Source organism: Bos taurus, chromosome 15, assembly GCF_002263795.3.
Source record: "Bos taurus isolate L1 Dominette 01449 registration number 42190680 breed Hereford chromosome 15, ARS-UCD2.0, whole genome shotgun sequence".
Lineage (NCBI taxonomy): Eukaryota > Metazoa > Chordata > Mammalia > Artiodactyla > Bovidae > Bos > Bos taurus.
Window position 1 is genome coordinate 65,745,986 of NC_037342.1, and position 10,863 is coordinate 65,756,848.

Genomic DNA, 10,863 nt, shown 5'->3' on the forward strand with positions numbered 1-10,863 from the left:
TTCCAGGGACCGAGCTCCAGAGATCACAGGCCCTCACCGTGGGAAGTCTTCCACGCAGAAGTGGGGAGACAGGTTTTCATCTGTAAAGGCTTAAGGGCAATTCCAACACAGGCAAGCTTACTGGAGTTCAGGAAGAGCTGCGCTTTTAATTTTCTACTCCTCCCAAGTTTCTTTAAATCTCATTAAGAAATGAAGAAAGAAATGTCAGGAAAAGCAGTCAGAAGGATAAAAATAGAATTAGAAGAAGACAAAGAAGAGCGAGACTTGAACAATTGTTCTGGAAAAAAAAAGGTAGTACCTATTTCTTAAGGACCGTTGGCATTTAGCAATCATAGAAAAAAGAATAGGTGTGTGTGTGTGTGTGTGCTCAATCGTGTCCAAGTGTTTGTGACCCCGTGGACTCTAGCCCACCAGGTTCCTCTGTCCATGGGATTTCCCAGGCAAAAATACTGGAATGGGTTGCCATTTCCTGCTCCAGGGTAATCTTCCTGACCCACGGATTGAACTCAAGTCTCCTGCTTTGGCAGGCAGATTCTTCATGGTCTGAGTTACCTGGGAAGCCCAAGAATAGGTGTAATTGGCCTCAAAAAGTCTCAAGAAGGACAGCATCGCTCCCCCTCATTCTCAGTGAGGTTTGCCGGCTGCACTCCCAGGACAGATTGAATAGGCCACACTTGGCTGCTCTTGTCTTGCGCCCCCAAAGCCACATTCCCTGGGCTCTGGGGTCTGGCACCTTCAGAAGGTCTGGACAGGTTACAGAGTTGTTGGTGATCTGGGGCTCCATCTTAGGACAGCACCAGGCTGAGACTTCTCTCAGCAGACAGACTTTCTGACCCCGTGTTTTACACCTATTTTCTTTTTGGCAGAATTTAGAGATTCATGGAAAAGCTAAGAAAAATCCTGGGTGTTCATCTGGCAAACCAAGGATGAGATCAACGTGAATTCTCCCACCTAGTTTCAGTCTTCTCAGAAACTGAGTATTTTCCCTGTTAAGTCCAACGTCCTTGACGGCCTTTCCTGACCTGTTGATCATGCGCCCCCTAGTGGACACTTCTAAACATCCCTGTGATCCACGTGGAAATTGAATCCAGCCATCTGGTCATAGCAAACATTCTCTTCCAACAACACAAGAGAAGACTCTATACATGGACATCACCAGATGGTCAACACCGAAATCAGATTGATTATATTCTTTGCAGCCAAAGATGGAGAAGCTCTATACAGTTATCAGAAACAAGACTGGGAGCTGACTGTGGCTCAGATCATGAACTCTTAATTGCCAGATTCAGACTTAAATAGAAGAAAGTAGGGAAAATCACTAGACCATTCAGATATGACCTAAATCAAATCCCTTACAGTTATACAGTGGAAGTGAGAAATAGATTCAGGGATTAGATCTGATAAAGTGCCTGAAGAACTATGGATGGAGGTTCGTGACATTGTACAGGAGGCAGTGATCAAGACCATCCCCAAGAAAAAGAAATGCAAAATGACTAAATGGCTGTCTGACGAGGCCTTACAAATAGCTGAGAAAAGAAGAGAAGCGAAAAGCAAAGGAGAAGAGGAAAGATATACCCATTTGAATGCAGAGTGCCAAAGAATAGCAAGGAGAGATAAGAAAGCTTTCCTCAGCGATCTGCAAAGAAATAGAGGAAAACAACAGAATGGGAAAGACTAGAGATCTCTTCAAGAAAATTAGAGATACCAAGGGAACATTTCATGCAAAGATGGGCTCCATAAAGGACAGAAATGGTATGGACCTAACAGAAGCAGAAGATATTAAGAAGAGGTGGCAAGAATACACAGAAGAACTATACAAAAAAGATCTACATGACCCAGATAATCACGATAGTGTGATCACTCACCTAGAGCCAGACATCCTGAAATGCGAAGTCAAGTGGGCCTTAGGAAGCATCACTATGAACAAAGCTAGTGGAGGTGATGGAATTCCAGGTGAGCTATTTCAAATCCTAAAAGATGATGCTGTGAAAGTGCTTCACTCAATATGCCAGCAAATTTGGAAAACTCAGCAGTGGCCACAGGACTGGAAAAGGTCAGTTTTCATTCCAATCCCAAAGAAAGGCAATGCCAAAGAATGTTCAAACTACTGCACAATTGCACTCATCTCACACGTTAGTAAAGTAATGCTCAAAATTCTCCAAGCCAGGCTTCAGCAATATGTGAACCATGAACTTCCAGATGTTCAAGCTGGATTTAGAAAAGGCAGAGGAACCAGAGACCAAATTGCCAACATCTGCTGGATCATCGAAAAAGCAAGAGAGTTCCAGAAAAAACATCTACTTCGGCTTTATTGACTATGCCATAGCCTTTGACTGTGTGGATCACAACAAACTGTGGAAAATTCTGAAAGAGATGGGAATACCAGACCACCGGATCTGCCTCCTGAGAAAATCTGTATACAGGTCAAGAAGCAACAGTTAGAACTGGACATGGAACAACAGACTGGTTCCAAATTGGAAAAGGAGTACGTCAAGGCTGTATATTGTCACCCTGCTTATTTAACTTCTATGCAGAGTACATCATGAAAAATGCTGGGCTAGATGAAGCACAAGCTGGAATCAAGATTGCCAGGAGAAATATCAATAACCTCAGATACGCAGATGACATTACCCTTATGATAGAAAGCAAAGAAGAACTAAAGAGCCTCTTGATGAAAGTGAAAGAGGAGAGTGAAAAGTTGGCTTAAAATTCAACATTCAGAAAACCAAGATCATGGCATCTGGTCCCATCACTTCATGGGAAATAGACATGGAAACAGTGTCAGACTTTATTTTTCTGGGCTACAGAATCACTGCCGATGGTGACTGCAACCATGAAATTAAAAGACGCTTGCTCCTTGGAAGAAAGCTATGACAAACCTAAATAGCATATTTAAAAGCAGAGACATTACCAACAAAGGTCTGTCTAGTCAAGGCTATGGTTTTTCCTGTGGTCATGTATGGATGTGAGAGTTGGACCGTGAAGAAAGCTGAGTGCCAAAGAATTGATGCTTTTGAACTGTGGTGTTGGAGAAGACTCTTGAGAGTCCCTTGGACTGCAAGGAGATCCAACCAGTCCATTCTAAAGGAGATCAGCCCTGGGTGTTCTTTGGAAGGAATGATCCTGAAGCTGAAACTCCAATACTTTGGCCACCTGATGTGAAGAACTGATTCATTGGGAAAGACCCTGATGCTGAGAAAGATTGAATGTGGGAGGAGAAGGGGACAACAGAGGATGAGATGGCTGGATGGCATTACTGACTCAATGGACATGAGTTTGAGTGAGCTTCGGGAGTTGGTGATGGACAGGGATGCCTGACATGCTGTAGTCCATGAGGTCACAAAGAGTCAGACACGACTGAGCGACTGAACTGAACTGAACTGAACCTTTCAAAGAACCCACCTTCCAATGCGGGAGACTTAAGAGAGGTGGATTCTTTCCCTGGGTTGGAAAGATCCCCTGGAAGAGGAAATGGCAACCCACTCTGGTATCTTTGCCAGGAAAATACCATGGACAGAGGAGCCTGGCAGGCTACCAGTCCATGGTGTTGCAAAGAGTCGGACACGACTGAAGTGACTTAGCACTAGCACCTGACTTCAGTCCTTGAATCTTCAAAGTAAAACCAGAAAGAAGATGAAGGTGGGAGTCTGTGCACTAAGGCTGTGTGGAGTGGAAATGAAACTGGGTTGCCTGGGTGATGGGACCAAGGGTCAGAGTACAGCTGATGGTCCGCATTTTCTTTTAAATCACTCCCTTGTGTTTTGAAAAGGATTCAAAGATGCTTAAAGGAGAAGGAAATATTAATTAATTGCCGTTTAGTCATAATACTGAATACCTCCTCTTATGTACTGGGCGTGTGCTGTGTGCTGGGCTTCACATCTTTGTCTGAGGTACACAGAGAACTGTGGCAGAGGACCCGCTGCTGTGATGGGGGCTGTAGAGGAGGGTATCTGTCTACAGAGGCTGGCACTGACTGTTTATCATCTACCTGACACACTATTTAAAACATGTGGTGTGATGGGAGCAACTTAAGTATCCATCAACAGATAGCAGGATAAAGATGTGGGGGGTGTGTGTGTGTGTGCACACATGCACAAGCACGTGTGTGAATATTACTCAACCATAAAAATGAATGAAATCTTACCATTTGCAGCAACATGGAGGGTATTATGCTTAATGAAGTAAGTCAGGCAGAGAAAAATACTGTATACTTTCATTGATATGTGGACTCTCAAAAATAAAATAAATGATTGACTATAACCAACCAGAAACAGACTCACAGATACAGAGAACAAGCTAATGGTTATCAGTGGGAGGAAGGGTTGGAGGAGGGGCAAATAGGAGAAGGACTAAGAAGTACAAATTACTAGGTATAAAATAAGTAAGACATAAATATATAATGTACAGCCCAACTAATATTTTATAATAACTTTGAATGAAGCAAAGCCTATAAAAATATCAAATCACTTTGTTGTACACCTAAAACTAATTAACATTGTAAATCAACAATGTTTCAATTTGAAATTTTAATTGAATTGAAAAAATGTGTGTGCTTATCTGTTAAGTTATTTAACCTCTCTGGGGCTGTATAGGTCTTAGAATATAGCTTACAGTGTTATCAGAACTAAACAAATTAGCATCTTGAAGGTCTCAGAATAGTGTCTGGCACAGAGCACACATGTGTGCTAAAATAAGGAAACTGAAATAAGACTCACACAGCCATGTGAGATCTAGTACTTTATTATTCTCACTCTGCAGATGGGGAAACGAAGGCATGGGAGCACGGTTGCTCAATTAGTAAGTGGCAGAGCCAGGATGCCAACATGAGCAGCCTGGAGCCAGCGCCTACTTCCCTTCAGTTCAGTTCAGTTGCTCAGTTGTGTCTGACTCTTTGCGACCCCATGGACCACAGCATGCCAGGCCTCCCTGTCCATCACCAACTCCCGGAGCTCACTCAAACTCATGTCCATTGAGTCGGTGATGCCATCCAGCCATCTCACCTCTGTTGCCCACTTCTCCTTGCACATTCAATCTTTCCCAGCATCAGAGTTCTTCCCAATGAGTCAGTTCTTCACATCAGGTGGCCAAAGTACTGGAGTTTCAGCTTTAGCATCAGTCCTTCCAATGAATATTCAGGACTGATTTCCTTTAAGATGGACTGGTTGGATCTTCTTGCAGTCCAAGGGACTCTCAGGAGTCTTCTCCAACACCACAGTTCAAAAGCATCAATTGTTTTGCACTGAGCTTTCTTTACAGTTCATCTCTCACAATCATACATGACTACTAAAAAAACCATAGCTTTGACTATATGGACTTTTGTTAGTAAAGGTCTGATTTTTAATAATATGCTGTTTAGGTTGGTCATAGCTTTCTTCCAAGGAGCAAGCGTCTTTTAATTTCATGGCTGCAGTCACCATCTGCAGTGATTTTATAGCCCAGAAAAATAAAATCTGCCACTGTTTCCACTGTTTTCATGTCTATTTGCCATGAAGTGATGGGACCAGATGCCATGATCTTAATTTTCTGAATGTTGAATTTTAAGCCAACTTCTTCACTCTCCTCTTTCACTTTCATCAAGAGGCTCTTTAGTTCTTCTTTGCTTTCTATCATAAGGATATTGTCATCTGCGTATCTGAGGTTATTGATATTTCTCTCGGCAATCTTGATTCCAGCTTGTGTTTCATCTAGTCCAGCATTTCTCATGATGTACTCTGCATATAAGTTAAATACACAGGGTGACAATATACAGCCTTGATGTACTCCTTTTCCAATTTGGAACCAGTCTGTTGTTCCATGTCCAGTTCTAACTGTTGCTTCTTGACTTGTATACAGATTTTCTCAGGAGGCAGGTCCAGTGGTCTGGAATTCCCATCTCTATCAGAATTTTCCACAGTTTGTTGTGATCCACACAGTCAAAGGCTATGGCATAGTCAATAAAGCCGAAGTAGATGTTTTTTCTGGAACTCTCTTGCTTTTTCGATGATCCAACAGATGTTGGCAATTTCCCTTAACTCAATATTTCCCTATTCCTTATTTCCCTCAACTCCTACATATACTGCCTGAACCATCTTTTTTTTAAACTTTTAATTTTATATTGGAGTATAGCTGATGAACGATATTGTGATAGTTTCAGGTGGATAGTAAAGGGACTCAGCCATGCATATACTTGTATCCATTCTCCCCTAAACTCCCCTCCCATCCAGGCTGCCACAAAACATTGAGCAGAATTCCTCGTGTTATACAGTAGGACCTTATTGGTTATCTATTTTAAGTATAGCAGAGAGAACCTACGCATCTTTTCAGCAGGAATGATTCTCATTACATCTCTTAAAGATGCTGGCATCAGCATTGACCAGCTAGTAAATGAATTTCAGAATCATCTGGGATTCAAGCAGTCTGCGCCTATTAGTTGGTTCTAAATACAGCACATATTACTTGTCAGTTTGGTGTTTGAGGAAAAAGTCAATCCCATACCAAATTGTGGCTCCTGATTTTGGTTTGGAATTATTCTTTTGACTAAATGAATTTGCTAAAAGAATCTAGACCTCTTCAAAGAAGAGACGGGCTCATTTGGTGTTTTGTCTTGTTTCTTAGAGTTAGCATTAAAAACCCCAAATTTGGAACAGCCTCAGTGGTCCAGTGGTTAAGAATCCACCTTCCAACGCAGGAGGCGAAGGTTTGGTCTCAAGTTGGGGAAGAAGATCCCACGTGCCATGGGAATGCAGCCTTCCAAAAAAAGTTTTTTAAAATACAAAATTAATGGTCTACTCCATTACTATGGAAAGGTAAATAGACAACAAAATATCTGTTTTCTGGAAAACTCTTTATTCCTAGAAGTCTTTCTTTTGCTGGAAATATTTTCTGTCCCCCAAAGTATCCTCCAGTTTATTAACAAATTATACAAATGAGTTAAATATCAAATAACATCAGTGGGACCAGATGAACTGATATTTCCTCATGCCTTCAGAATTTAGGGTAACATGATTTGGATAAGATATTCTCTACTATCCAATATGGCAGAAAGTGAAGAGGAACTAAAAAGCCTCTTGATGAAAGTGAAAGAGATGAGTGAAAAAGTTGGCTTAAAGCTCAACATTCAGAAAACAAAGATCATGGCATCTGGTTCCATCATTTCATGGGACATAGATGGGGAAACAGTGGAAACAGTGTCAGACTTTATTTTGGCAGGCTCCAAAATCACTGTAGATGGTAATTGCAGCCATGAAATTAAAAGACGCTTACTCCTTGGTAGGAAAGTTATGACCAACCTAGATAGCATATTCAAAAGCAGAGACATTACTTTGCCAACAAAGGTCCGTCTAGTCAAGGTTATGGTTTTTCCAGTGGTCATGTATGGATGTGAGAGTTGGACTGTGAAGAAGGCTGAGCACCAAAGAATTGATGCTTTTGAACTGTGTGTTGGAGAAGACTCTTGAGAGTCCCTTGGACTACAAGGAGATCCAACCAGTCCATTCTAAAGGAGATCAGTCCTGGGTGTTCATTGAAAGGACTGATACTAAAGTTGAAACTCCAATACTTTGGCCACCTCATGCGAAGTGTTGAGTCATTGGAAAAGACTCTGATGCTGGGAGGGATTGGGGGCAGGAGGAGAAGGGGACGACAGAGGATGAGATGGCTGGATGGCATCACTGACACAATGGACATGAGTCTCAGTGAACTCCGGGAGTTGGTGATGGACAGGGAGGCCTGGTGTGCTATGATTCATGGGGTCGCAAAGAGTCAGATTTGACTGAGTGACTGAACTAAACTGAACTATCCAGTAAGAGTAAGGTGCCTGAAAAATGACCTCAAAGGCCAGGTTGGTATGAATGCTCTAGAAGCATATTTAGTCCAGCTATTAATTCTTCTAGGGGGAGTGTCAAAATGAATGGAAGAAAATATGTGTTATTTAGGTCAGAACAGGACGTTTCTGAAAGAAATTAATCCTAGAGATGATGAAATATGCTTAATTGGTGGTGCTACTGGTAAAGAACACACTTACCAAAGCAGGAAAGGCGTGTTTGATTCCTAGATTGGGAAGATCCTCTGGAGAAGGAAATGGCAACCCATTCCAGTATTCTTGCTTGGAAAATACCATGGACGGAGGAGCCGTGGCGGGCTACGATCCACAGAGTCGCACAGAGTTGGACACGAATGAAGTGACTTCGAACAGCACAATCCAGGAGAAGCCCAGCCACCACCCAGGGTGGCAAACTTTCATCAGGCTTTTCCTCTAACACTTCAGTAACCAGCACCCAGGGCTCACCCCCAGGGGACCCGGAAGACGCAGACACGGAGCCTACCATTGTCTGTGGAGAAGCTATAACTTGAAGTAGGAGAAAAGTAAATGACATTTAACACAGCAGGCTGGGAAAGCTGAGGGAAGCCAAGAAAGCTGAAATCACAGAGATGTGATTATGTCTGTGGGAAGGGGTGGCAAATGCAAGGAGGAAGGGAGGAGACACCAGAGATGGATGGCATTAATGGAGGAGATATGATGACGGATGGGAATTAAGCACATCTCACACTGCCCACTCCAGGAGGAAACACCACCCCCCGCCGCCCCCCTGAAACACACACACACATACCAGCTCGAAATGAAAATTAAATCAGTCCACAGTGTCTGGGCATCCTCCCCCTACTGTATTGCTGCAAATATGGAAGTTTTTTGAATCCAGTAGCTGGATTACAACCTTCACAATAAGCTTCCTGTTCCCTGCAGTGTCCTCTGCACTTGCAGGAATGCCCGGCACACAGTAGGTACTCAGTCATGCGTGTTGATCAAATGCACCGGAGAAGCATAGCAAGAGACACATCTTACGTGGCAAAAAATGGAGAGACCTAATTCACTGGCTGCTATTGGAGGTTTTTTCCAGGGTATTTGAATGGGGATATGGAGTCTGGTTATTTTCAATCCAAGTCATAACTTAGAATTAAGCTGTGAATGTATTCCCCAGGCCAGCTGCCGAAGAGTTAGCAGAATGCCACCCAGCTGTCAAAGTGGACCTAACTAGTGAGTGCACTGGCGGTGTATAGAAGAGTTTCTTTTATACAGTGATGCATATAAACAAGGGACGTGGGCATGGGCGGGGGGGAGGCCAAGTCCTAGCCAGGCACTTCCAGTTGGGAAGGGACATGACACACACTATTGTTCCCATTTGAGAACGGAGAGTCCAACTCAGACTTTCTGTTAAAGTCAGCAGATTGAATGTAGTCATTTAAGTGTTTTTCTTAATGCTTACACAAGGACTTCCCTGGTCGTCCTGTGGTTAAGAATCCATCTGACTATGAAGCAACATGGGTTTGATCCCTGGTCTGGGACAATCTCATATGCCTTTGAGCAGTTAAGCCCTTGCACCACAACTCCTGAGCCCAGGTCTGTAACTACTGAAGCCCGCGTGCCCTAGAGCCTGTGCTCTGGAACAAAACAAGCCTGCAGTGGGAAGCCCTGGCACTGAAACTGGAGCATAGCGACTATAAAAAGCCCTAACAGAGCAACAAAGACCAAGCACAGCCAAAAAAAAACCTTACTCAAATGATAGCAAATGCATCAAAAGTTTAGACCAATCCACACAAAAAGACTGAAAGAAGACACTTAAGCAGAAAAAGAGATTTCGACAGATTTTGGAAGACTCAAAGTAAATGGTAAGGGATTCCTGATTCGGGCTGTGTAGGAAGCTCTAACCCGAGGTGTGTGCAGAGCAAGTGTCTCTGGGAAGAGGTCCAGCAGAACCCAGGAGAGCCCTAGGTCTTGAGGCATCATGTGGACAGAGTGTGGGTGAGAAATGCAAAAGTGTGACTTAAACTTGCGCTAGGCAAGCTTGGCTAAAAGGACACACCTGTCTTGGGCTTTGAATCTTGAGTAAGTGACACACAGACAAGAGAGCCGCAAAGAGAGAATGATGGCTGTAGGAATGTGGCAGCCATGGCCAGGGGCAGAGCTGGTGGTGGAAGTCATGGTGGCAGCATTCTCCCAGCCTCCAACTACCCAAGACAAGAATAGAAAAAGGGGTATCCTTTCCTCCTAATGGACATTAGGTGTGAGTGTGCTCAGTCATGTCTGACTCTGTGACCCCTTGGACTGAAACCCTCCAGGCTCCTCTGTCCATGGAGTTTTCCAGGTAAGACTATTGGAGCAGATTGCCATTTCCTCCTCCAGGGGATCTTCCTGACCCAGGGATTGAACCCATGTGTCTTGCGTCTCCTGCCTTGGCAGGCAGATTCTTTACCACTGTGCCACCTGGGAAGCCCAGTGGACATTATGCCTGAGAGCACCTTATTTAACATATTTGGGCCTCAGTTTCTTCATCTGTTAAATGGGGTTAGTGACGGCACCTATGCCATAGAGTTGTTGTGAGGATATAGATAAAGATATCCATTCCATAGATCAGTGTCTACCACCTAATACAGGTTCAATACATGTTAAACAAGAAACTGCCCATGTGCCCCACTAGGCAGCAGGAACATTCCCCAAAGCAAGAATCCAGCTGGAGAAAGGACAGACTTTCCTTCTGACTTCCATCATTCAGAGGACAGTGAGATGCCCATTCCACTGGGGCAGAGATAAAGGTGTAACAATAGTATTGTTAATTAACAATATTTTTAATTAGTCAATTCATAATTTTTGTTTCCAATAACATAGCTGGTTTAAAAAAAATCTCATTCCTAATTTGAAATTGGTGCATTTAAAATATAATTTTTTGTGATTGTGAAACTCTGGCCTCAGTCTTCAAAAAACAACTTATTTTAATGCAGCCAAGACTGCCTTTATCTCTGCTGTCTCTCCTCCATTGTGCCTTTGGAAGCCTTTTTTGGCTTCCACAGGGAACAACTGAGTTCCCTTTCCTTCAGGACAGTTAGACA

General features: G+C 43.2%; 1 long non-coding RNA gene across 1 annotated transcript in view; it reads left to right on the forward strand.

The window, feature by feature from the left end:
- The window catches only part of LOC132342359 (uncharacterized), a 21,366-nt gene continuing 10,503 nt past the window's right edge, over window positions 1-10,863 (forward strand). Inside the window, exon 1 of the long non-coding RNA XR_009490701.1 lies at window positions 1-9,645. This is a non-coding gene — a long non-coding RNA (uncharacterized lncRNA). The remainder of the gene's footprint in view (window positions 9,646-10,863) is intronic.